We start from the raw sequence: 27133 nt of genomic DNA on the forward strand, positions 1-27133 counted from the left end.
AATATCTACATCATGAAAGGTAAATATTCTTTCATCTCTCTGGAAACTAACCTAATAGCTTAAGAACCACTCCAAGCCTTCCTCCCTTTAGCCCGTAGCTGCCATAAGATCAACTATGTCCCCCGATCTTTGTTGACAGCCCTACAAGTCACTTATGAAACTCTGGCCAGTCTAGCCATTAAAGGTTTGAGAAATAGTCTCAATCTAAATAAGTGTAGCTAATACTGATATATTTTTGCAGTTGGTTTTTGTATGTTTTTGTTTTCCACTGATTCTAAGCCTGAAGTAATTCTTCTTACATTATCTACACTATTTTTTTTTACCTTGGATTATTTTAATTGGTTTAAACACAATGTGGATGTAAATAATTCCCCAGAAATGAGAGGCACTTCCCTGAATACTGAATGAATGACTCATGTCCACAGACTAGCAGGACACTTGGTGGCTTGGACCTGACCAGCCAGAGGAGGTCATAACTCCCACTTGCCAGCACTGTCTGCATGAAAATGGCCACACTCCTGTCTGCAACATTTACAAAAGGAGGCTGTGTTGGAGATGTGTATCAGAAATCACGGAATTCAAATTGTGCTTATGTTCTGTAGTGAACCTATGCCGTTCATCAGGTGCTCCGATCCCATTGCAAACATAAACCATCAACCTGAGGCAAAAATGTAAACAGCCAAAGTTACTTCTGCAGGCTTTTAAAATGGTTTTAACATGTGACATTATAACTATTCTCCAAATTAGGCAACCGACTTCAATCAAAGAGCAAGGAATAAATGGAACATTTCAGGCACCACCTATAAATTTCTTAAAAAAAATTTTTTTAATGTTTATTTATTTTTGGAGGAGAGAGAGACAGAGTGTAGGGGGGAGGGCAGAGAGAGAGGGAGACAGAATCTGAAGCAGGCTTCAGGTTCTGAGCTGTCAGTATAGAGCCTGTTGCGGGGCTCAAACCCACAAACCACAAGATCGTAACCTGAGCCGAGGTCGGATGCTCAACTGACTGAGCCACCCAGGCGCCCCCCACCTATAAATTTCTTAATCATGATGGTCTTCAGCTCCGACACATGCAAGGCGAAGCAGCCTGTGACCCTCAACCTGAGGGATCTCCAAGAGTACCCAAAGAGAGCATTACCAGAGAAGGCAGCGGCTCAGCCTAAACCCCCTAGTATTAGTAACAGGAGTATGTATATGTGTATAACGTGCTTACAGAGATTTATCAGCTCTGAAATGTTATCAAGAGCTAAGTAAAAATCTGAGCAGAGAAAGGATCATGAGTGAGGTGCAGTACCAGCTGTGTATAAAGGACTAGTCCATTTGTGCTCACAAGGAGCAGGACAGGCGCAGAACACATGGGGTGCCACTCAGGAAGCACAGAAGAGTGAAGTAAGACCAGTACTATTTTCAAACTACAATAAAGACACCGAGCGTAGAAGTTACAGCATCCCTGAGAACTTGGGAAGGGATGCCCACTGGATATGCATCTTTGTTCACATCCAAAGGTACAAGATCTTAGTGTGAAGAGCATGCTTTCTCCCATAGGGTAGTGTGAAAAATAGACTCTAAGGGGGACTCTGTGAAAATCTAGAAATAAAGTCTTGGAAGAAAGAAATGACCATGAAAATGTGTATATGTTATTTAATACTCCTAAAGTTAAATTTTAAAATGGGACCTTAATATTGAACTTTTGCCCATTATTATTTCATTTATAAATGCATCTTGTCCTTATGCTATTAACTTAAAGTGTCTTGGACAGCACTGGCTGCTCCGTGCAGCCTGCAGGCCAGTATGCATTTTCAAATGAAAAGAGCCAAGTTTTTAATTTGCCCCAAAGGTGAAAAAATTGAAACCGATGTGTATGAAAATAAAGAGAGTGATCATTTAAAGGCATAAAATCAGCTACAGTCATTGAAACATACTGGATATCAAGTAGTTAACCGAAGGTTTTAAGGATATTCACAATATCAACAGAAGTGTCACAGCACAACTGTACAGACAAGGAGGCATCACTTAAGGGCAGTTAAATAAGAAGCATCTAGAAGAGCCAGGGAGCCACAGGACCAGTTAAGGATATTAAGAAGACACTCAGTAATCCCTATTATTCCTATTCTACTCCCCTTCTCCATCTCAAAATGTGTCCTCACTCCTCTGTCCCAAAGCAAGGTGATAAAAGCTGCTCTTGCAAAGTAAAACAGATCCTTACGTTGACTACAGACAGCAGGATATCCAGGTCTCAAATCAGTAATGAAATGACTGTGACAGTCACATGTGGTTCTGTGTGTGTCTGATTTCAGGCCTTTTGTGTACAAACTCTAAAACGTGGTTTTCCCATGCACTTTCTTCCAGAAGCCACATATGCCAGAAACACTAGGGTGCCAGAATTTTCATGTTTATCTCCCACCTAACAGTAGCATTCCTGCTGAGACCCACTAACTTATACCTGGACAAAGTCTTTACACTACTTTAACCTCAAACACAAAGACTCCAAAGGTGGACTTCACCACTGTGAAGCTATCACAACCCTATCACAGCTATCATTGCCCTTACACAAAATGATATCAAAAAAATTGTTGTCTTCTCCACCGGAAGTCAACTTGGACTCATGATAGTAACAATCGGCATTAACCAACCCTACCTTGCATTCCTACACATTTGCACACATGAATTTTTCAAAGCTATGCTGTTCATATGCTCTGGATCAATTATTCACAGCCTAAACGATGAACAAGACATTCAAAAAATAGGCGGCTTATATAAAACAATACCATTCACCACTACATCCCTCATTGTCAGAAGCCTCACACTCACAGGAATACCCTTCCTAACAGGCTTTTACTCTAAAGACTTAATCATTGAGACCACCAACACATCAAATGCCAAAGCCTGAGCCCTAATAATAACTCTCATCGCCACATCCCTAACAGCCACCTACAGTTCCCAAATCATATTCTTCGCACTTCTAGGACAGTCTTGTTTCAACTCCTTAATTTTAATCAACAAAAATAATCTCCTCCAATAAACTCTATCAAACATCTTTTAATCCGAAGTACTTTTGTGGGGTATCTAATTTCTTATAATATCCCCCGACAACAATTCCACAGATAACTATGCCTCATTATCTGAAATTAACTGCCCTTGCTATGACTATTATAGGTTTCATTATGGCATTAGAACTTAGCAACTAAAAACCTAAAATTTAAACATACTTCAAGCCTCTTCAAATTCTCTAATTTGTAGGATACTTCCCAATCATTATGTACCGCATCCCACCAATAGAATCTGATTCAATGCTACTAGAAATAATCTGATTAGAAAATATATTACCAAAATCCATCTCTTATTTTCAGATAAGAACATCAACTACTATGTCTAACCACAAAGGATTAATTAAATTATATTTCCTCTCCCTCATGATCACCCTAACTCTCGGCCTATTCCTACTTAATTTCCACAAGTAACCTCCACAATTACTAGAATACCAGTAAGGAAGGACGAACCAGTGACAATAACTAATCAAGTTCCATAGCTATATAAAGCTGCAATTCCTAGGTTTCCTCACTAAAAAATCCTGAATCATCTGTATCATAAATAACTCAATCACCTGCACCATTAAACTTAAACACCACCTCAATCTCATCCTCTTTCAGAATATAACAAGCTGTTAATAATTCTGTAACACCTCCATAATAAATATTCCTAACACAGTCTTATTAGATGCTCAGACTTCAGGATACTGTTCAGTAGCCATAGCCATAGTATAACCAAACACCAGAAGCATGCCCCCCAAGTAAATTAAAAGACCATTAAACCTAAGAAAGAACCCCCAAAATTCAATACAATTCCACAACCAACACCACCAGCCACAATCAATCCAAACCCACCATAAAAATTGGAGAAGGCTTTGAAGAAAAACTAACAAAGCTAATCACAAAAATAGCACTTAGAATAAATACAATGTACATCATCATTATTCCCACATGGAATCTATCCATGACCAATGATATGAAAAACCACCGTTGAATTTCAACTGTAAGAATTTAATGACCAACATCCGAAAATCTCACCCACTCATCAAAATCATCAACTTATCATTCATCAGCCTTCCAGCTCCATCCAACATTTCAGCATGGTGAAACTTCAGCTCCTTACTAGGAGTCTGCCTAATTCTACAAATGCTAAGAGGCCTATTCCTAGCCATGCACTATACAACAGACACAGCAACCCCCTTCTCATCAGTAACTCACATTTGCCGTGATGTCAACTATGGCTGGATTATCTGATATACACATGCTAACAGAACTTCTACATTTTTCATCTGCTTATTTATACATATAGGTCAAGGCATATACTCTTACACCTTCTCAGAAACACGAAACATCAGAATTGTACTGCTATTTACAATCATGGCTATGGCCTTCATAGGTTACATTTACCATGAGACCAAATATCCTTCTGGGGAGCTAATGTCATCACGAACCTCCTATCAGCAATTCCCTATATTGGAACTAACTTAGTAGAATGAATCTGAGGGGGATTCTCAGTAGACAAAGCCATCTTAACACAATTCTTTGCTTTCCACTTTATTGTCCCATTTATCATCTCAGCCTTAGCAACAGTCCACCTTTTATTCTTACACGAAGCAGAATCCAACAACCCCTCAGGAATAATATCTGATTCAGATAAAATCCCATTCCACCCATACTACACAATCAAAGACATCCTAGGCCTTTTATTCCTCATTCTAATACTAATATTACTTGTCCTATTTTCACCCGACCTTTAGGAGACCCAGACAACTACACCCCTGCCAACCCCATAAACACACCACCATCCATTAAGCCTGAATGGTATTTCCTATTAATATATGCAATCCTCCCATCCATGCCCAATAAACTGGGAGGGGTCTTAGCCCTAATTCTCTCTATCCTAATCCTAGCAATCATCCCCCTACTCCACACTTCAAAACAACAAGGAACAATATTCTGACCACTTAGCAAATGCCTATTCTGATTTTTAGTAGCAGACCTACTAACCCTAACATGAATTGGATGTCAAACAGTAGAATATCCTTTCATCACCATTGGTCAATTATCCTCCATCCTATACTTCTCTAACCTCCTAATCTTCATACCTGTTTCCAGTGTTATTGAAAACCATCTTTTAAAATGAAGAGTCTTTGTAGTATATAAAATACCTTGGTCTTGTAAACCAAAAAAGGAGAATATCTGCCCTCCCTAAGACTTCAAGGAAGAAGCAGCAGCCCCACCATCAGCACCCAAAGCTAAAATTCTATTTAAGTTATTCCTTGCAATACCAGAAATTGACACCAGAACTTTTATAATTCATATATTGCATACTTTTTTACTGTGCTTGCCCAGTATGTCCTCATTTCGCCATGGTCTGCAAACAAACCTTATGGCCATGTGGACCTAAGCATGTACAATAAATCTATTATAGTATATAAGATATACTATGCATAATTGTGCATTAACTGATATTCCCCATGGATATTAAACATATACAATAAATCAATTAATATTACATAAGACATATTGTGTATAATCGTGCATTAACTGATTTCATGGATGGTCTTCTATGGACCTCAACTGTCTGCAAGAGTTTAATCACCTGGCCTCGAGAAACCAGCAATCCTTGCTTGAATGTGTACCTCTTCTCGCCCCGGGGCCATTCCAACATGGGGGGTTTCTATACTGGAACTAAACCTGGCAACTGGTTCTTACTTCGGGGCCATTTCAATTCTTTACTCCAATCCTACAACTACCTCAGATAGGACATCTCGATGGACTAATGACTAATCAGCCCATGATCAAACATAACTGTGGTGTCATGCATTTGGTATTTTTTAAATTTTAGGGGAGGAATTTGCTATGACTTAGCTATGACCGTAAAGGTCTTGACGCAGTCAAATAACTTGTGGCTGGGCTTATTTACTATGCTATGTCTCCACATCACACAGATAAGGTGCAATTCAGTCAATGGTTACAGGACATATACTTTAACTCAATGCTTCAACAGGGATGCACACACATACACGCACACGCACAGGTACACATACATGCACACGTACATATATACAAGTACACATGTCTTTATCCAACAGATAAACAGCTTAACTAACCCCTCTTACCCCCGTAACCTCATGATAGGTATATGTATTTATTATTATATACCAAACTCCAAAAACAAGACTAAATTCGCATCTAAACATAAGGCCTGAGTACAAATCCTTATAGATACACCAAAAAAATCCCAATTAAACATTAGCCACAAATATCAGCGTGACACCTCGATTCACAGCTATTTATGGATATGCAGTCCTGAGCTCTAATTCGTCCCTATTGAGCAGTATTCTCTCACAACTAATACTATGAATCAATCAACTAATCCAACATACCTCTGTCAATGTAGTTTAAATAAGAAAGCAAGGCACTGAAAATGCCTACATGAGTCGCCAGACTCCATAAACACAAAGGTTTGGTCCTAGCCTTTCCATTAGTTATTAATAGGATTACACCTGCAAGCCTCTGCACCATGGTGAAAATGCCCTCTAAGTCATTAATGATTTAAAGGAGCTGATATCAAGCACACAACAACATAGCTCATGACACCTTGCTTATCCACACTCCCACAGGACAGCAGTGATAAAAATTAAGCCATGAATAACAGTTCGACTAAACCATATTAAATTAGGGTTGGTAGATTTCGTGCCAGCCACAGTGGTCATACAATTAACCCGACCTAATAGACCTATGGCGTAAAGTGTGTTAAAGAGGAGCCTTATGCTAAAATTAAATTTTAACTAGGCTGTAAAAAGCTACAGTTAACATAAAAATATAACACCAAAGTAACTTTAACACCTCTGACCACATGATAGCTAAGACCCACACGGGGATTAGCTATCCCACTATGCTCAGCCCTAAACTTAGCTAGCTAAACAAATCTATCCTCCAGAGATCTACTAGCAACAGCTTAAAACTCAAAGGACTTGGCGGTGCTTTATATCCTCTAGAGGAGACTGTTCTATAATCAATAAACCCTGATATACCTCACCACCCCTTGCTAATCCAGTCTATATACTGCCATCTTCAGCAAACCCCAAAAAGGAAGAAAAGTAAGCACAAGTATCTTAACATAAAAAAGTTAGGTCAAGGTGTAACCTATGAGGTGGAAAGTAATGGGCTACATTTTCTATATTAGAACATATTTCCATGAAAGCCCTTATGAAATTAAGAACCCAAGGAGGATTTAGTAGTAAATTGAGAATAGAGAGCTCAATTGAATTGGACCATGAAGCACGCACACACTGCCTGTCACCCTCCTCAGGTGACCTATTCAGACTATAAAAAACACAAGAGGAGACAAGTTGTAACAAGGTAGGCATACCGGAAAATGTGCTTGGATAAAACAAGATGTAGCTTAAATAAAGCATCTGGCTTATACCCAGAAGATTTCATATCAAACTGACCATATTGAGCCAAAATTAGCTCAAACCAACATAAATTCAATTAACATAAAACAATAAATCAAAACATTTAGTTAATTCTTAAAAGTATAGGAGATAGAAATTTAATTTGGCACTATAGAGAAAGTACCATAAGGGAAAGATGAAAGAAAAATTAAAAGCCCTAACAGTAAAGATTACCCCTTGTATCTTTTGCATAGTGAATTAGCTAGAATAACCTAACAGAACTTAAGATAGGCCCCCCGAAACCAGGTGAGCTACCTATGAACAATCTTTACAGGACTGTAAAGATTGTTTCCCTGTTGGTTGTGTTGGTATAGTCTCTTAATAGAGACTATATTGTACTATACTTATACTATATTTTATAGAATATTTTAGTATATAGTATACTATATTTAGTATAAATACTATAGTATTTATATATACTATATAGTATATATAGTATATATATTATATATATAGTATAGTATATATATAGTATATATAGTATAGTATATATATATTATATAGTATATATATAGTATAGTATATATATATAGTATTTATAGTATATATATACTATATAGTATATATATACTATATACTATACTATATTTAGTATAGTATATAGTATAGTATAGTATAGTGTATAGTATATAGTATATAGTATAGTATAGTATAGTGTATAGTATACTATATTTAGTATAGTATATTTATAGTATATAGTATATTTATATATATTTTATACTAATATATTGTACTATATTTACTATATTGTAAAGATAGAACAATCTTTACAATCTCACCTATGTTGCAAAATAGTGAGAAGATTTATAGGTAAAGGTGAAAAGCCTAACGAGCCTGGTGATAGCTGGTTACCCAGAATAGAATTTTAGTTAAACTTTAAACCTACCTAAAAACCCCAAAATTCTAATGTAAGTTTAAAATATAAGAAGGTACAGCTCTTTAGAACTAGGCTACAACCTTTTTTAGAGAGTAAGCATAAACATAACCATAGTTGGCCTAAAAATAGCTATCAATTAAGAAAAAATTCAAGCTCAACAATTAAAACACCTTAATACCAAAAATATGCAACCAACTCCTAATACTTAATACTGAGTTAATCCATTTAATAATAGAAGCTATAATGCTAGCATGAGTAACAAGAAATATTTCTCCTTGCATAAGCTTATATCAGAGCGGATAACCACTGATGGTTAACAATAAGATACAAACAACCTAACTATAAACTAAATATCAAACCAATTGTTGACCCAACACAGGTATGCAATCAAGGAAAGATTAAAAGAAGTAAAAGGAACTCCACAAACACAAACCCCACCTGTTTACCAAAAACATCACCTCTAGCATTTCTAGTATTAGAGGCACTGCCTGCCCAGTGACATACGTTAAATGGGCACGGTACCCTGAAGGTGCAAAGGTAGCATAATCACTTGTTCCCTAAATAGGGACCTGTATGAACAGCCACACGAGGGTTTTACTGTCTTTTACTTCCCATCCATGAAACTGACCTTCCGTGAAGAGGTGGGAATATGGCAATAAGAAGAGAAGACCCTGTGGAGCTTTAATTAAGAGACTATACCAACACAACCAACAGGGAAAACAAATCTCCACAGGGGCCAACAATTTAGGTTGGGGTGACTTCGGAGAATAAAATAAGCTCCAAGTGATTTAGATCTAGACTTCCTAGTCAAAAGTACGACATCACATATTGATCCAAAAACTTGATCAACGGAACAAGTTACCCTAGGGATAACAACGCAATCCTATTTTAGAGTCCATGTTGACAATAGGGTTTACAACTTCCATGTTTGATCAGGATATCCTGATGGTGCAGCAGCTATCAAAGTTTCGTTTGTTCAACAATTCAAGTCCTACGTGATCTGAGTTCAGATTGGAGCAATCCAGGCTGGTTACTATCTATTAAATAATTTCTCCCAGTACAAAAGGGCAAGAAAAATGAGGCCTATTTTAGTAAAGCGCTTTCAACACAATAGATGATATAATCTCAATCTAAACAGTTTACTGATTTACATTGCCCGAGAGTTTGGGTTCATTAGGGTGGCAGAGACCCATAATTGCATAAAATGTAAATCTTTATCAGAGGTTCAACTCTTCTCCCTAACAACATGTTTACAATTAATATTCTTTCATTAATCATTTCAATTCTCCTTGCCGCAGCTTTCGTAACATTAGTTGAACGTAAAGTACTAGGCTATATACAACTTTGTAAAGGACCAAACATTGTAGGACCATATGATCTGCTTCAACCCATTGCAGACGCCATAAAACTCTTCACTAAAGAACCCCTTCGACCCCTCACATCCTCTATATCTATATTCATTATAGCACCCATCCTAGTCCTCTCACTAGGCCTAACCATATGAATCCCCCTACCTATACCATACTCACTTACATAAACTTAGAAGTACTATTTATACTAGCTATATCAAGCCTCTCCGTTTACTCAATCCTATGATCAGGATGGGCCTCGAATTCAAAATACTCTTTAATTGGAGCCCTATGAACTGTCGCCTAAACAATCTTATACGAAGTCACACTAGCCATTATTCTCCTATCAGTATTACTAATAAATGGGTCCTTCATACTAATGGCATTAATTATCACCCAAGAACACATATAATTAGTTCCTCCCACATGACCCCTAGCCATAATATGATTCATTTCTACATTAGCAGAAACTGATCAAGCTCCATTTGATCTGACAAAAGGAGAATCAGAACTTGTTTCCGGATTCAACATTAAATACGCTTCAGGTCCTTTTTGCCCTATTCTTCTTGCAGAATATGCCAACATTATTATCATAAGTATCCTCATAACAACCTTATTCTTTGGAGCATTCCATAAGCCATATATACCAGAACTATATACTGTTAACTTCACCGTCAAAACCTTACTTCGAACAGTCACCTTCCTATGAATTTGAGCATCCTACCCGTGATTCCAATATGACCAACTCATACATCTCCTATGAAAACACTTCTTCTCACTCTAGCCCTATGCACATGACATGTATCTTTATCCATTATCACAGTAAGTATTCCAACCCAAACATAAGAAATATGTCTGATAAAAGAGTTACTTTGATAGAGTAAATAACAGAGGTGTAAATCCTCTTATTTTTAGAATTATAGGACTCGAACCTAATACTAAGAATTCAAAAATCTTTGTGCTACCATATTACACCACATTCTACAGTAAGGCCATCTAAGTAAGCTATCGGGCCCATACCCCAAAAATGTTGGTTTATATCCTTCCTGTACTAATTAAATCCCCTATTCTCATTAATATTATATCAACAGTCATTTTGGGAAGCATAATCGTGACAGCAAGCTCTCACTGCCTGATAATCTGAATTGGCTTCGAAATAAACATACTGGCTATTATTCCTATTCTCATGAAAAAATTTAACCCACGAGTTATGGAAGCATCCACAAAATATTTCCTAACACAAGCAACTGCATCCATGCTCCTAATAATAGAAATCACTATTAACCTATTATATTTAGGACAATGAACAGTATCAAAAAATCTTGACTCCACTGCATCTATCATAATAACCACTGCTCTGACAATAAAACTGGGCTTGGCTCCATTTCATTTTTGAGTTCCTGAGGTCACACAAGGAATCTCCCTATTCTCAGGCCTAATCCTATTAACATGACAAAAAATCGTACTACGGTCTATCCTCTACCAAATTTCATCTACCATCAACCCCAATTTACTCCTAACAATAGCTATCATATCAGTCCTAATTGGAGGATGAGGAGGATTTAACCAAACACAGCTGCGAAAAATCTTAGCATACTCCTCAATTGCCAACATAGGTTGAGTAACAGCTATTATACTCTATAGCCCTACAATAACAATCCTAAACCTAACAATTTATAATCTTCATAACACTCACCACCTTCATATTATTTATACACAGCTCGGCCACAACAACACTATTCCTATCACAAACATGAAACAAAACACCCTTAACCACCTCACTTATCCTAGTATTAATACTGTCCCTAGGAGGCCTTCCACCACTCTCACGATTTACCCCAAAATGAATAATCATTCAAGAACTAATAAAAAAATTAAATAATCAATATACCCATGCTACTAGCCATTATAGCACCCCTCAACCTATGCTTTTATATATGACTGACATATGACACAGTACTAACTATATTTTCTTCAACAAACAGCATAAAAATAAAATGACAATTTGAAGATACAAAAAAAAAAATAATTCTCTTGCTCCCTTTCATCATAACTTCAACCATGTTACTTCTACTCACACCAATATTATCCATCTTGGACTAGGAGTTTAGGTGACAACAGACCAAGAGCCTTCAAAGTCCTAAGTAAATCACATCTATTTAACTCCTGCACACCCAGCCCTAAGTACTGCAAGAATGTATCTTCCATCAAATGATTGCAAATCAAACACTTTAATTAAGCTAAGCCCTTATTAGATTGGTGGGCCTCCATCTCACGAAATTTTAGGTAACAGTTAAATACCCTAATCAACTAGCTTCAATCTACTTCTCCAGCCGCCAGTCTAGGGAAAAAAAAGGCGAGAGAAGCCCTGGCAGCGTTTGAAGCTGCTTCTTTGAATTTGCAATTCAATATGATATTTCACTGCAGAGCTTGGTAAAAAGAGGGCTTGAACTTCTGTTCTCAGATTTATAGTCTAATCCTTTAGTCAGCCATTTTACATAGGTTCATAAGCCGCTGGTTATTTTCTACTAACCACAAAGATATTGGCACTCTCTACCTCCTATTCGGTGCCTGAGCTGGCATAGTAGGAACTGCCCTTGGCTTTCTAATTTGAGCCGAACTTGGCCAACCTGCCACCCTACTAGGAGACAATCAGATCTACAGCATAATTGTCACTGCCCATGCATTTGTAATAGTTTTCTTTATGGTAATACCAATCATAATCAGAAGCTTTGGAAATTGATTGGTGCCATTAATAACTAGACACCAGATACAGCATTCCCTCAGATAAATAATATAAGCTTCTGACTTCTTCCCCCATCCTTCCTACTTCTACTCACATTATCAATTGTAGAGGCTGGTGCAGGAACTGGATGATCACATACCCTCCTCTAGCTGGCAAACAAGCCCATTCAGGAGCATCCGTGGACCTAACCATTTTTTCCTTACACTTTGCAAGTGTTTCTTCAATTTTAGGTGCTATTAAAACTTTATTACTACAATTATTAACATAAAACCCCCATATCTCAATATCAGACACCCTTATTTGTCTGATCTGTCCTAAATACTGCTGTCTTGTTACTCATTACTACCAGTACTAGCTGCTGGAATTACAATGTTAATGACAGACCAAAACCTAAATACCACCTTCTTTGACCCTGCTAGGGGAGGAGATCCTATCTTAAATCAGCACTTATTCTGATTTTTTGGACATCCAGAAGCCTATATTCTAATTTTACCAGGCTTCGGAATAATTTCACACATCGTCACTTATTATTCAGGCAAAAAGGGGCCCTTCGGCTATATAGGAATAGTCTGAACAATAATATCCATTGGTTTCTTAGGTTTCATTGTATAAGCCCATCCATACGTTCACCGTGGGAACGGACATTGACACACGAGCATATTTTACGTCAGCCACCATAATTATTGCTATCCCTACTGGAGTAAAAGTTTTCAGGTGACTTGCCACTCTTTACAGAGGCAATATTAAATGATCACCTGCTATACTATGAGCCCTAGGCTTCGTATTTACTACCGTAGGTGGTCTAAGGGGAATCGTACCAGCAAACTCTTAACTAGACATCGTTCTTCATGACACTTACTATGTAGTAGCTCACTTCCATTACGTATTATCAATAGGGGCAGGTGGTGGTAAAATATATGTATTTCACCTCGGCCTGGAGGAGACGCTGCCGGTCAGCCAGGGCCCCTGCCCCAGGGAGTTCCAGCTCCAGCTCCTGCTAAGCAGTTCCTCCGGAGAAGCGGTTCTGCTGTGCCGCCCCGGCTTCTCAGCTGAGCCACAGGAACTGGGAGCTGAGCCCTGGCCCCCATTGGCGCCACCGCCCCAGGAAAGGCCTAGTCAGGGCCAGGAAGTCAAACTTGGGAGCAAGTCAGGTGTTGCAGGCCCGAGATGCACGCCCTTCAGCCCGCCTTTTTTTTTTTTTTTTAAAGGAAAGCAAGTTTATTTGCAGGTGAACAGCAACAACATTTACAAAACACGTTTTGTACAGTCAAGTCTGCACTGCCCTTACACACTAGGGGAAGGAAGACCTCGTCTTTCCAACAGCCATAAACAGGCCTGGATAATGAGTTTATGAAAAACACTTTCTTTTCCTTCAGCACACAAAATTATTTACGAAGCTGTACAGTTCAGAAATAGGAAGCAAAGAGAAGAAAACTACCTCAAGGAGAGCAACAGCTCCTTTCTGTTGGCAGTCGTCATTTTACAGGCATAAACTATGCATCAGAGATCTTACATTTGGAGAGGAATGGGTGACATATCAGAGCTACAACAATAAGTATTGTATTTATTTCTAATGGGGAATTAGAAGACCCTCTTTGGACATCAGTTCTTGAAAAGATTCTGCAATTTCAGAGCACATCAGTGCTGAGAAATCCTTTAGAAAACCTTTTGTTTAAGGGTTAATCATTTAATGTATTAACATTTTCACTTAGAAACATAAAATTTGCATATACAGTGAAAAATCGGTTCTGTGAACACTGAAACATATGTACATGAAACATATATGTATATGAAATATATATGAAGCATATATAGAAGATGATCTGAGAATTAATATGATGAATATTTGATGAATCTGTATATTTTTCATAGGCAGCTGATTTAAAAATCTTCCTGCTAAGCTGGTAACTAGTGTGGCTGTTCTAGGTGGTGAAGATCTCTTTCCACATTGACTAAATCAGAATGGTCTCTCCTAAGCGAGTGAGATAAAGAATCCTACTAATATTCATCAACAATCTGGGGACAACACAAGGCTCTATTCTAAGCGCTTGCTTACATACATTATCTCATTTAATCCCCATAACAACTCTACAGGGTGCTGGCTGTGTGACTTCTGGCAAGTTACTTAACCTCTCTGAGTCCCTTCTATAAAATGGGAGAGTCACAATGCTTATCTCATAGAGTTTTTGTGAAAATTAAATGAGGGAATCGATGTAAACCGCTTAGCCCAATTCTTAGTATACATTAAGTGTGAAGAGTAGCAGAATACGTTGCCCCCAAATATGTCTCTTTGGCATAAAACTATTTTGAGAAATTGCAGACATAGGGGAAACTCTGAAAACAGAAGAGAAGGGAAACTTACATTAGAGAGGGCCCTGTATCTGGAAGACAGCTACTACCAGAGGGAACTTTTTTCACTTGAGAGATTTTTCTGCATGGCAAGGCAAACTCTGTTTACCAAACATTTCCTCTTCTCTTTGAAACCCCATCCCTCTATCCCTTTCCTTAACTCAGGATGGCACATAAGCCTCAATTGTCTGGCCACATTTTAGATCTCATCTCTGTGGGGCTCCTGCACATATGAACCTAACATTTTTTTTTTCCTTCCTGTTAATCTTTTACTACAGGGGGATTGTCTCAGCCACAGAATGTAGAAGGGTAGAGGCAAAATTATCTTTCCTCCCTTACAACTGCAAAATGTATTAGCAGCTAAAAAGCTAAGCTGTTTTTATTCTTGACTGTCCAAAGAAAGTGTTTACATACTATGGATGTTAAAAATATTTAAATTTTAAAAGCACTGAGAACATCCAACATTCTCACTGGGCCATCATTTGAACACAAACTCGGATTAAAGCTGGAGGTGGGCCTGTTACAGCTAGACCAGGTCTCTGACCACCAGGTGTGTTTGCCTCTTCTGGCCCAACGCAATGGTAGGCGGTGCACTATATGGCAAAGTACAGTGGCTGACACAGACCTTGGGGCTAGATTGCCTGTATTCTAATCCCACTCCTGCCATTTAGTAGCTGTGGAACCTTGGGCATTTAGTAAACCTCCTTGTACCTAGTTTGTCATCTGTAAAATGGGAAGAACAACAGCCCCTACCTCCGAGGACTGTCATGAGGATTAAAGGAGGCAGTGATGTAAACGTGCCTGGCATGCTGTGAGTACTAATGATTGACTGCTATGCCACCTTGATGAATAGCATTTGAGTAGAGGACTACTTGAAGCATACCTAATACAAAATACTAATAAGAGGCTACTAGGAGTTCTCACCTCTATCATGTGGGGAACCCCCTGAAAAGAATGGTTTTGGGTGCTTAAACAGCTAACCCATATTGAGTATTGTTTACGGAGTGCCGTGCTTAAGCGCTTTTCCTGTTTTAACTTATTTAATCTTCATAATAATGCCATAAGATAGGCACTGTTGCTCTTCCCAGTTTATAGATGAGGAAATGGAGGTACATAGAAGCTAAGCACCTACTGCTCTAGGCAGTAGGCAGGACTATGTTGAAGGGCCGTATGGATGTGGTTTGGGGCACAGAGCTCACTCAGTCATAGTGTTCACGTGCACTTAGAGCAGGAGACAGCAGCCTGGTCTAGGAGGAGAGAGGGAGTATGCTAAACCTTTGAAAATTCCCTTGTTAGCAGAGGAGGTGGTGAGAGCCTGCAGGGTACGTTTCTTACCCTCTAACCTAGAAGCCACTGCCACAAGAAGTCACCTCACTGAGCCTTCTAGCAAAGAACATGACAAAGGAATGCTGTCCCAAAACTGGCATTCATGCAAACTGATAAGAACAAGGGATGGATGGCTTTGTGGGGTAAAATGACTCTAAGCACAACACTGAGGTGAGGCAGAGATGCCTTTCTGGCCAGAAATATCCATCCTACCACCTGTCTGAAAACTCTCTTTCCAGAATTCCCCGTTTAGAAAGGAAAGGACACAGGGAACATGTTAAACTGTCTTCAGGTACCACTAATTACCAGTTAATCCTTTGGAGTCGCTGTTTTACGTGTATTTGATGAAAAGATTGAATTTAATGTCATCCAGCTGAGAGGAGGAAAGGGAAAAAGATTAATAAGCTAAATGGTGTGTGTGGTTGGGGGTAAAGTGGGGTGGGAAAAAGGAGGGGGTAGGGGAACTAGGGGATCTGAGAATGAAATTGGGCACCAGAGACATTTCTGCCTGCTTCCAATTTCTCTTAGCCGGCCTTGAAAATGCCATTCAGGAGGACCTCATGTGATTCTTTGGCATGAATGTTGTATAACGCTGACCCTTGGGAGAGGGCAGACAGGAGTACTGCCTCTTTCATCTCTAAAAACACTTTACTTTCTATTCAGCAGCTGCCCTATTGCAATTTAAGTTCCCATCAGTCAAACAGGCATTAAGTGGCTTCTTATATAAATACTTACAGAGCTCTGACTTTGCAAGGCTCTCTGAAAACCATTGTTTCTTAGAAGTTCTTTGAAGTTTTCCATCGGCTCCAGCAAGTGTGTGCAGATATATCCACAGATGGAAAATATTCCTGTGCAAATGAACTCCAAAATTATAAAGTTACAAGAAAGATAATATGCTCAAAATTCACTGCTGGAGCAGCACCCTCAAAAGGTCATCATCAGGTAACAAGATTGGGAAATTGTTTTGCTGTTAATTATTGTCATCATTTAGAACAGAACTTTAAGAATTTTTTTTAAGTTTTCGGGTGTTTGACAGGGGTGCCTGAGTGGCTCAGTTGGTTAAGTGTCTGACTCTTGATTTAGGTTTAGATCATGATCTCATGGTTCATGGGATCGAGCCCTGTGTCTGGCTCTGTGCTAATAGTGTGAAGGCTGCTCAGGATTGTCTCTCTCTCCCCTTCTCTCTCTCTGCCCCTCCTCTGCTCTCTTGCTATCTCTTAAAAAAAAAAAAAAGCATTAAAAAATAAGCGTTTGACAATTTTAAGGATATGATAAATTGAAGAATTTAAATTAAATTAAAAACAACATACTTAAAATACTGAAACAGTTTCCATTAACAATTTTTATTCAAAATATACCTGTATCTCTATCTTTGCCTCTACTGATCAACCAATCTACCTGTGGCCACAATAATAGTTTGAGATATCAGCAAATTTTTATTGTAAATTTTATTGAATTATAATTTACATACAGAAAAGTGTATGAATCATAAGTGTACTGATGCACAAATCAATGTGTCTTTTTAAACTGAACATACCTGTGTGCCTAACACTAGCTCAAGAAACAGAAATTTACTGGAACCAGTGTATATTCCCTCTGCCTTTGCTTGTACCCTGAGACCCTTTCTCTACCTTAAGCTAGAGTTTTCCAACTTCATGTCTTGGGAAAGGGAGGTCTCAGCAGATCACACAATACAAAGCACTTTACTTTTTGACAGAGATCCAAGAATGAGAGATTTGGAAGAACATGAATCAGTCTCAGCCAATTTTTCTAACCATAAGCCCAGATCAAGGATTCTTGGATGGGGGAAGAGGAGGGAAAAAAAATGGAGTGAGCAAATAAAGCAAAGACATTGGTGGGTCTCCCAGAACGGAATTGGCCTTGCCCTAAGTTCAGAAACTGTCAGAGAAACTGTATAGGAACTTTGATCCACATGCAAATGTTGCCAGATCCAATAGTATTTGGCTTTCAATACAGTGAAGGCCTGAACCCTTGTCAATTCAACTAAAGTCGCCCCCACATGCCATTTCTCAGGGTAACCTTCTGTGTCCTAATACGCACACTCCAGTCATGCAGGTGACTCTGATGCAGATAGTCCTTGGTCTTTACTTTCAGAAACATGGATGTAGGTTTTTGTTCAGGCTATTCCCATGGTTCCCAAACTGGTCTGTGCATCAGAATTACCTGGGTGCCTTGTTAAATATAGATTCCCAGGACCCACCACTAAATTTAATCAGGCCTGGCAGTCTGAATGTTGACCGACTCCACAAGTGATTATTATACAACCAGTCTGGCCTTCATTGGAGGACTGGATTTGGGAAGCTGCTCTTCCAGTGGCCTGTGAACTACACCATTTTAGGAGGACAAAGACTCAGGGCAGTGTGTTTCTGTGACCCAGCAGAGCCCACTTAGAAGCTGTTGAAGGTTGGGTAGCAGCTTAGGTGGTAAGTCTCCTCTCCTGCCCTGAACTCAACAAGATCAGCCCCTCCTACCTGAATATACTTGCAAAAAGGATTACAAAGTTAAGAAAGGTTGGCAAACTACTCTCCATGCCACAGTGGCAACCATTATCAACCGTATCTTTGCTTTGTCATTTATTTTATCAACAGAAGAATTAAGGATATATAAGGGTAAGAATACCCCTGGTAAGAGGCTAAAGTCCCCTCCTCATTCCCTGAAGAAGAGATGGTGTAGTTGTGACACTGTTGGCCAGGCCTTCCTAGAACCAAGGCAGTGTCAATAGGCCTCTTGAGGCTCCCAAGAGATGCTGCCGTGGATTAGCTTATATCCTTCTTCTTCTTCCTTTTTTTAAAAAATGTTTTATTTATTTTTGAGAGAGAGAGAGAACAAAAGCAGGGGAGGGACAGAGACAGAGGGAGACACAGAATCTGAAGCAGATTCCAGGCTCTGAGCTGTCAGCACAGAGCCCGACAACAGGGCTCGAACCCAGGAATGGTGAGATCATGACCTGAGCCCAAGTCAGATGCTTAACTGACTGAGCCACCCAGGCGCCATGGTTATGTCCTTCTGACTAGAGAGTCCTCTGGGACTGGCTATGGAGGCTTTTAGAGCTCTATTTTCAATTATTAAAAGCATGGCAAGGATCCAGAAAACATTTATTGTAATAATAATAATAATAATAACAACAAATATAATAATAGTAGTAGTAGTAATAATAATAATTTTAAAAGTCAGGGCTCTAGCAGATTTTTTTCAACCCCTCTAGATGAGCTTATCTAAAGTGAAAGCTCCAAATATAATAACCTACTAGGAGAGTGGATGAGTCACTGATCAGTCATAGCTAGAGTATGTCACCACTCATTGGGCCTATGTGTTTTGGGCTGTCACTGACTAGGATCAAGTCCCTGTCTGCCAATGGGAACAAATTGAAGAAATGGATAAAAGAGAAACCAGATGGAGAGAAATCTAGAATTTGAGACCATCCCCTACCCCCCAAATAATCCTCCAAATGTGATACTGGAGAAGTTTGAGATGATACAAAGAGAATTCATAGGGACCAGGTGATTCCTATTAAAAATGAGACTATCCAGGAAAAAACAAAGGATGGAGAAGAGGTGATCACTGAGTCACTTAAAATCCTGGTGCTGGCTACAGGGTAAGATGTTGAATGTTCTAACTTCTTATTTGGATTCAGGAAGAAGGATGGGAAAATATGAATCAGGTGGTGTTTATTTCAATTTGCTTTTATCCAAATAAATTTTTATTTAAGTGTATCTTATATATGTGAAGGTACAAAATTATAAATTTATAGTTAGGTGACTTTTTACAAGGTAAACTTATGACTTTTATAAAGTGAGTATAGAATGAAGAATTATCAGTTCCCTGGAAGGCTCACCTTGCCTCCTCCTAATCATTGGTTCCCCTGAAGGAAATCACCATCCTAACTACTAACATGGGGGATTAATTTTTCCTACTTTTGAACTTTACATAAATGGACTCATATGGCATGTACTCTGTTATATCTGGCTTCTTTTACAGTATTTGTGAGTTCATCTACATGTTTGTGTGTAGCTGTTCATTTTCATTACTATATAGTGTTCCATCCTATGGACATACCACAGATTCTCTATTCTATTGCCAGACTATTTAAGGTTCTTTTCAACTCTTTGCTATTACAAATAATGCTGCTATGAATTTGTGTGTTTTTATGATAATCTTTATCTTTTACATTATTATAAAAGGAATTCAACTATTTTTATTTAAGAAGAACATGTTGAATGTATGACAAAGTATTTTCCTGGAACTAAAATAAGTATATTTGTATAAGAATAAAATATTATAAGCATACACTGTCAATGGTACACATCACAACCTCCTCTTTTACTTTGTGAATAGTGGGAGAAAACCACAAACACATGATTAGAGTATTGAGAAGTATTGTCAGGAAAACTGTATTTATGGCTCCTTTGGTTGAGAAATTTATAATGTAGTTTTCTGTTTTTCACTATAGACCATAATCTGGGTGATCTTTTCCTGATAGGAAATCCTTAAACCAATTCATAATATCTTATAATCATATATTAAAAGTTCATTTAAAACTGTTGTTTCTCCATGAATGTGTTCTAGCTCTGGTGTCTTGGTGAGGGAGTGGTGGATGAATGCCAGCTCAGTGGTGCTCTCTCTGCATATTCCATAATGTCCATGTTGCCTCTGTGTATCAGTTAGGATCACGTTTAGCTCCACGTTACAAAACAACAGTATGAAACAAGACAAAATAACAGTGACTTAAGCTTGATATGGTTTATTTCTCTCTTAGTTTGGGGATACATTATGATATCTTTAAGATAGTATTGGCGATCCAAGCTTTTATTTTCCTTATCTGTTATCCTAAGCACACAACTTCCATTCCAATGGTCACCTCATGGTTCAATAGGGTTGCTAGTGATTCAACTGATAGCTGGTCCATGTTAAAGGCAAGGAGGAGGGAGGAGGAGGAGGAGGGGGAGGAAGAAATTCTTGAACGGTCAGATTTCTCAAGACTTCTTTTAAATCAAAACTAAAGTAACCACTTAATTTACTAAGTTAGGTCAGCGGATACATACTTAAGTCACCAACATATATTAGTGTATTGCCTTTTCTTCTGATACACATACATACACACACACACACACTGACCCTTGAACAATACAAGAGCTAGGGGCCCTGACTCCCCATGCAGTTGAAAATCTGCATATATTTTGCCTCCCCCAAAACTTTACTAATAGCCTACTGTTGACTGGAAGCCTTAATGATAAGAGTTGATTAACACACATTTTATGTTATATGTATTATATACTATATTCTTAAAGTAAGTTGGAGAAAAGAAAGTGTTATTAAGAAAATCATAAAGAAGAGAAAATACATTTACAGTACGGGTCTATATTTCCGCGATAAGTGAGCCTGCGCAGTTCACACCTGTGTTGTTCAAAGGTTTTATATATATATATGTGTGTGTGTGTGTGTGTGTGTGTGTGTGTGGCAAGATGTAAAGAATATTGAAAATAAATTCCTCTGAATTTTCACTTAAAGGCTGTAAGTTAAGCACTACCTTACTTTTCTAACTCAAATCTCTTCAGCAGTGTTTTCCTTTGTGGTAATGGAAAATAGCTGATTGTGGATGATTAGATAAAAGTGAAATAATTTGCAAAACAGTTCAGAATATGTATGAAAACAAAATGGAAACGAAAAAAAGCAATAAATAAAGAATTCTGCATACTCTAAACTTCAGGCTATAAAATGGCTGTTGTCAGCAGCACACGTTTGACCGTTACGAGGTAAAGTGATTAACTGGCTAAATTTGATTAGAATCAACAGAAGATATGTTGAGACCTAATAACTGTTAACTTCATATCGATCCCAGAACCACATTAGCTTCAACAGCTTCCATTGTCTTTAATTTTACATTTCCCAGTAATTATATTTTTTACAGTTGTCAGAGATCATTAATCTTGATGTTCTAAGACAATTTACTTTCATAGGAAAACAAAATAAAGCCCAGGACTTAACACCAATCTAAACTGCCACAATAAGACACTATTAATATTTATGCAATAACTTGATTCATCATACTTTTTGAGAATGATTTGGGAGTGTCTCTTTTCCTTATTAAAAAAAACCAGTTAAATTCTGGATAGATTCTTTGCTAATGTTCCCAGTGAGCGTCAGTAATCAAATGTAAGAGATAAAGACAAGTGTCGTTCCTTTTAAAATGAAGAAACGGGGAGCGAAATTTATCATATTTTGAATTTTTTCAGAAGATTCACCTCTCATATCCCTGAACTCCTATCCTCCTTGCGCCTTCCTGGGTGAGTGTGTTTATTATGTTCAGCCCCCTCACTTAAAAAGGCCCAGGCTCAGGAAACAGCTGTTCACAATTAAATTAATTATCATTTGTCAACGGCATTCTGGGGCCCAGAAATTCTATGTTCACAGAAGAGAATGTTGCCATGTCACAGTGCACTTCAGAATGTGTGTTCACTTATATTAACCATCTAGCTTGGTAAAGTGTTTTTAAGGTTTTCAAAGTAGTGACAATATCTTTGTCACTATAACTACTGCCACAGGATCCACTAATATTTCTCTAACTTTAGACTGTTTGCTCATCATTTATCTAAGAAATTTTTAGTAGCCTTTGATTTTGACACAGAATTTACACATCTAAGTCAAGTAGCAGAGAATAAAATGGGTATAAGAAATACCAGTGTGGCCCTTTAAGAATGAATACTTAATGGCTGAAGCGAAAGTTTCTTAGGTAGTAACCCCACAAAATTTATGAATTAGAATTCTAACCCTTTAACCCCTTGGTTAAAATATTTCTTTGTTGAAATAAATAATCTGGAGAACTAACTAGGACTTGGAGGACCAACAGCTTTAAGTATACTGACTAACCTTAAGATTGTGTCTATTTATGCAAAGAAAGTTCATTCAGAAAGGGGATTAACCTCAAATTTTCCAGGTAGTTGACAGAAAAAGCAAGTGTATTTAAGTTACCCAGATAGTTACTTTTGAGTTTTTCTTCTGGAATTCCTTTTTTTTTTTTTTAAATTTTTGGAGTTGAGAATGAGGGAGTTAGATTTAGTAAATATTCACACTTTATTCAATTAGAGTTTTCAATTAAAGTTAAATTCTTCTCCCTAAATTATTTTTATTTATTTTTAAAATTTATTTATTTATTTTTGAGAGACTGGGAGCGGGGAGGGGCAGAGAGAGAGGGAGAGAGAGAATCCCAACTGACTGGGCCACCCAGGTGCACCTAAATTATTTTTATTTTTAAAATAATATGTTCATTAGCATTTTTGGACACCAAGTAAATAATCTGACATGTAGAAGTAATAAATATGCATAAATATGTCTCTTGAAGCATTGTTTACAATAGGAAATATTTAGGAAATGATTTGAATGTCCTATAGGTGAATAGATAGATAAATAAATGAGATTCAACTCAAGGCATTTTAAGCAGTTATAAAGACTATGAAGCAATATGTACTATGTTTATGATAAAATTACATAAGAAAATCCAATAATATTATTGAAAATCAAAAAGAAGAAAAAACGGTATATAAAGATTGTAGGTACTGATTTCAAGCATACTTATTTATATAGCTTTCAGTATCTTTATGATATAGCTACCAGTTTATTAGTGTAATTTGAAATAATATATTAGATTTATTTTATTTATTAAAAAAAATTTTTTTAATGTTTATTTATTTCTGAGACAGAGAGAGACAGAGCATGAGTAGGGGAGGGGCAGAAAGAGAGGGAGACACAGAATCAGAAGCAGGCTCCAGGCTCTGAGCTGTCAGCACAGAGCCCGACGCAGGGCTCGAACTCACAGACTGCGAGATCATGACCTGGGCTGAAGTTGGACGCTTAACCGACTAAGCCACCCAGGCACCCCAGACTTATTTTTATACCAAAGAGATATTGTGAAAATGTTACTGATAAAATCTAAAGGAAACCAGAAAATTTATTTTTTGGTAACTATCTGAGGTTAAACAACAACAAAAAAACAAACAGTTCAGCAAATATCTTTTGAGATTCCAGCTCCCTGCTCCAAATCAGCTCTCCCTACTTGTTGAACATTTAAAAGTTTTGAATAAGCCTATAATGTACAATTTACTTTTTTGTAACATTATCCCATATTTCCATCTCCTAAGTCCCCCTTTCAAAAAAAAATAGGAAGACATAAGCAAACAAACCTACACTTAGCAAAGAAACACTATAGATAATGACAGAAATCTATAGTGTTTGTTGCTAGCTGCAAAAGAACTAGCCAAACTCCATTTGGCAATTTCAAAGAGGATTTACTTATATTCGTAAAATTTTTCTAACATAAGTGAAATTTAAACCATAGTACCTCCTCTTTCAGGATATCATTTCTGAAACACATGGCAATTACAAAACTTATTGAGGCATATGTCCCTTAGTTGTCAGTGAACAAAAGTTAACAAATCTATTATCTAGATGGAATGGATAAATTTATAAAAGTTAAAAATGAAGGATTTACAGTTAAGGTGTGGACAAAAGGAAACCTTATTTGATGGTATGGAAGGGAACTTGAAAAATGAAAATCACTTCTTAAAATTTTTATGAATAGCTTAAGTTCAGAACTAAAGCCTTTCCTTTCTCTTTTGCACGATTAAACTATTTTGTTTGCTTTCTGGAGGCGTAGGGTCATCAACATCTTCTAGGCTGAGTTAGTAGTTCTAGTTGAATGCACAACTTAATCAGGAAGTATGTGCAAAGCTTCTGTGATCCGAGTAATATACTTAAAACTCTAATTAGTGCTTCTCCAACACTGATGTGCATATTAACCACTGAGGAATAGAATTAAAATGTGGATTGTAACTCAGTAAGTCTAGGGTTGATTCTAAGGTGATGGGTTTCAACAAGCTCCCAGGTGATTCAATGCAACTGTTCTAGAGACTAATCTTTGACTAGCACCATGCCAGAGTACCAGAAGGCAAAGTTCTTTGCCTTTGTAAAAGTGAAATAGATGTAGACAGTTGACAGAGGTGAGCCATACAGCAATTGGGCAGATGTAAATAAAACAGCTGCAATTGAGCTCTAGTTGACTGCTGGTGTTGGGGGCCAATGTTGCCTGAGGATAAAATGAGAGCTGTCTAGTTCAGTGGCTTGTACAAAGTAGGTGCTCAATAACTGTTTTTTCCTCTTCTTTCTATAAAAACAATTATTAAATGAAACTACTAGCAAACAAGTCCAAATAATATTTCAGCATTCTATAATGATAAAATCAAAGGCTGATTAGAGAATGGGCCAATGGATATACTGGAGAGTGCAGAAGACATTACTTAATTACTTAAATTTGAAATCAGGGTTCCTTTTGGAAAAGATTGACTTATTTAGCAACAATAAGAAAAAAGCTAGAAAGAGTAATTTTCCATAAGAGAAGTAATAGGAAAGTCAACCATGGAGGTGGGGGGATGGTTGGAGTTAGAACTGGACTAGGAAGCTAAGGAAATGGGGCTAAGAAGGAAGGTTGATGAAGCAACATACTTTTATGGGAGCAATGTCTTTGAGAAGTTCCCAGAGATGGTGTGATACTGTGATTTATAGTAAGAAATATATATTTGGTCTTTGTACCTGGCACAGAGCTCCCCAAACCCTTGTAATTTCCCGTGATGAGAGAGCTTTTGTTATGTTAATAAGAGACTTTTGGAAAACATTTAAAGATGTGGGCTGGTTGCCAGGGGAGCCAACCTAGTGATTAGAGTTTAGTTCCATATTACCACCCCCCACCTCCCGCCCCAACCTCTGGGGAGGAGAAGGGGGGCTGAATCAATCACCAGTGGCCATTGATTTCGTCAATCATGTCTCTGTAATGAAGCCTCCAAAAAGACACAAAAATATGGGATTTGGAGAGCTTCCTGTTTGGTGAATATGTGAAGATTTGGGGAGAGTAGTATGCTCTGGGAGAGGGCATGGAAACTCTGAGCCTCTTCCCCATACCTTGCCCTATGCATCTCTTCCATATGGCTGTTTCTGAGTTACATCCTTTTATAAAAAGCTGGTAATCTAGTAAGTAAAATGTTTTCCTGAGTTCTGCGAGCTGCTTTGGTGAATTCATCTAATTCAAGGAGGGGTCCGTCGGAACCTCTGATCTATAGAGGTGGTCAGAAGCACCAGAACCTCTGGTCAGAAGCACAGGTGACAACCTGGACTTGTGAGGGGCATCTAAAGTGGTGGTGGGGTGGTGGGCAGTCAGGTAGGACTGAGCCCTTAACCTGTAGGATTTGATGCTTTCTCCAGGTAGTGGTAGAATTGAGTTAAATTGTAGCTAAGGTTGGAGAATTGCTTGGTGTGGGCAAACACACACACACACACACACACACACACACACACACACTATAACTGAGTGCAGAATCTTTTTTTAATGTTTATTTATTTCAAGAAAGAAAGAGTGCACACGTGTGAGCAGGGGAGGGGCAGAGAATGTGGGAGAAAGTCCTAAGCAGGCTCCATGCCCAGTGCAGAGCCTGACATGGGCTCAATCCCATGACCTTGAGATCATGACCTAAGCAGAAATCAAGAGTCAGACACTTAACTGACCGAGCCACCCAGGCACCCCCAGAATCTTTTTGTAAAGTAATCTCTACACCCAACATGGGGCTGAAACTCATGACCCCAAGATCAAGGGTCTGATGCTCTACCAACTGAGCCAGCTAGGCGCCCCTGGGTGCAGAATTTTGTCTGGGAATGTTGCAAAAACTTCAGAACAGATATGTTAAACATTCAGTTCTAAGTTAATTGCTGTGCTGTAGACTAAGTCGCATGAATCCTCTCTATTGCCCCAATGCAATGTGTGCTGGACACACACAGCCTTACGTAGGAAGTACTTTGGGGTGTGGAGGATTCTGGTAGTATTCAGCCTCATTCTGGTAGTATCCAGTAATGTTTAGCTTGAGGGAAAGGATAGCAAATGCAGAAGGTAAGACAAGAATAGCCCTTGGAGAATTCAGCAGGAGGTAATTTGT

At 38.1% G+C, this 27133-nt stretch overlaps 1 protein-coding gene across 2 annotated transcripts in view; it reads right to left on the reverse strand.

Annotated features, from left to right (window-relative positions):
- LMNTD1 (lamin tail domain containing 1) overlaps positions 1–27133 on the reverse strand; it is a 511366-nt gene that overhangs the window by 34646 nt on the left and 449587 nt on the right. The window contains exon 16 of one of the 2 annotated variants that reach the window (XM_042946101.1): positions 20896–21057. The exons of the other annotated variant lie outside the window; for it this stretch is intronic. The gene's annotated coding sequence lies outside the window, so the exon portion shown is untranslated. Of the gene's footprint in view, positions 1–20895; positions 21058–27133 lie in introns of those variants that run through there. 2 annotated transcript variants of the gene reach the window in all.

The sequence above is a fragment of the Panthera leo genome, chromosome B4 (assembly GCF_018350215.1).
Source record: "Panthera leo isolate Ple1 chromosome B4, P.leo_Ple1_pat1.1, whole genome shotgun sequence".
Taxonomy (NCBI): Eukaryota; Metazoa; Chordata; class Mammalia; order Carnivora; family Felidae; genus Panthera; species Panthera leo.